A 2,023-nucleotide genomic window follows, 5' to 3' on the forward strand; every position below is an offset into this window, starting at 1 on the left:
TCGTTTATAATTGTAGGTAGGTCTTGAAGGCGGGAATGGTGATATATTTGTAAATCATCGGCATAAAGGTGATGATTGCAATTTAAAATGCATTTACTAATATCGTTTATATACAGGGAAAAAAGCAAAGGTCCAAGAATGGATCCTTGTGGAACACCCCTGTGTATTTGAAGCCAGTTAGAGGATGAATTAGGTGTAGTGACACTTTGGAATCGGTTACTTAGGTATGAGCGAATCCACAGTAAAGACGAGGAAGAAAAATTCAGGTTTTGAAGTTTTGCTAAGAGAATATCTTTGTCAATAGAGTCGAAGGCTTTGGTAAAGTCTAGGAGAGTCATTATTGTCACCTCTTTGCGATCCATGGATAGTCGGATGTCATCTGTTATTTTAAGGAGAGCGGTAGCTGTGCTGTGAGAGGACCGAAAGCCAGATTGTAGAGGATCAAGTAAGTTATTTTCATTCAGAAACTTTGAAATTTGTTCGTGAATGAGTCTCTCGAATGCTTTTGATAAAGGAGGCAAGATGCTGATTGGTCTGTATTCAGCAATGTTAGTGGGTGTGGATTTTTTGGGGATGGGACGGACGAGGGCACGTTTCCAGAGGGAGGGATATGTTTCAGTTAAAATAGACCAATTAAAGATATGAGTTAAAACAGGAAGTACAATGGGAAGTAACTTTTGTATGAGAATAGCTGAAATTCCGTCAGCTCCATCTGAGGAGGACTTGATTTTTTTGAGGTCCTGGAGGACTTCCATTTGTGTGACGGGAGAAATTTTGAATGAGCTTCCAGCAGAAACTGGAGTTGGTTCAGAATTTTGCAAACTGTATATGTATTCATTTTTTGCATTAAAGTCGATTTCCGTCGGTGGGGTTGTGAATAAACGGTTTAGGTCGTCTGGAGAAATGTCAGCAGGTAGGGAGTGTTGATTTTTAGTTTTTCCAACACCAAGGTACTTCAAGCTTTTCCAAATATGTGACGGGGGCTCTTTAGATATTTGGAAGGCATATCTGATTTTGGAATTTCTAATGACTTGTTTAGTTTTGTTACGCAGTTTTTTGTAGATATTGAATACATTTTCGTTTTTATGTTTTTTAAACAGGCTATAGACTGCGTCACGCCTACGCATCAAGTATTTTATTTCATCTGTTATCCAAGGGGAGCGTGGTTTGGACAGTCGGATTTTTCTAAACGGTGCATGTTTGTCTCCTAGATCATTTAAGAACGTATTAAATAGTTCTACTTTTTTATCTATGTCGTTGATGAATTCTATAGACTGCCATGGAATGGTAGCCGCATCGGATACCAGGTATTTGTCATCTATGGACTTGAAATCGCGAGTAAGAATGAATTTCTGCTTTTTAAATTTAGGACATCTAACTGAGTATGTTAAAAATAACACATCATGCATGGATATTCCTGGGGCAGAAAGTTGCCCATGGACGGAGAAGGGAAGGAGATGAGCGCACCTACCTCATCTTGGAGCAAAGAAGCCACAGACGAGTGTTTAAATATCCCTCGTGTGAGTTGAGAAAACGATATATTACAATGAGTTCATTCTATGTTAGGCCAATAACTCTCATAAGAACTCAACTCACTGAGAGGAAAACGTGTCACTTGGCATACGAAACGCGGTTAACTAACATATACCCTATTATCATCGTTTCCTCGTAAATTCTCGTCATCGTTCCTAGCTATGAGAATCCGCTACAAACACAGCCTTCGGTAGCTCAGTTGGTAGAGCGGTGGACTGTAGAGGGAAACATACGGATATCCATAGGTCGCTGGTTCAAATCCGGCCCGAAGGAAATTTTTTATTTTCAAATGAGGCGAGCGTTTTAGCAGGAGTTCCACAAGGCAGTGCTCTAGGGCCATTACTCTTACTAATTTACGTAAACGATCTACCATACAATTTACATTCCCAAATAAGACTCTTTTCCGATGACTGCATTATATACAGACGGATGGAGCATGTAAATAACCACGTAACACTACAAAATGACATCGACCGCCTTGGTGACTGGG

The 2,023-nt window shown here is 39.9% G+C and overlaps 1 non-coding gene across 1 annotated transcript; it reads left to right on the top strand.

Moving 5' to 3' along the window:
* Window positions 1-1,717: 1,717 nt before the first annotated feature.
* Window positions 1,718-1,806, top strand: TRNAY-GUA (transfer RNA tyrosine (anticodon GUA)). The gene is given in 2 exon segments: window positions 1,718-1,754; window positions 1,771-1,806. It is a non-coding gene; the product is annotated as a tRNA-Tyr (tRNA).
* Window positions 1,807-2,023: the final 217 nt, after the last annotated feature.

The sequence above is a fragment of the Hetaerina americana genome, unplaced genomic scaffold (genome assembly GCF_022747635.1).
Source record: "Hetaerina americana unplaced genomic scaffold, ioHetAmer1.1.p SCAF_3, whole genome shotgun sequence".
Taxonomy (NCBI): domain Eukaryota; kingdom Metazoa; phylum Arthropoda; class Insecta; order Odonata; family Calopterygidae; genus Hetaerina; species Hetaerina americana.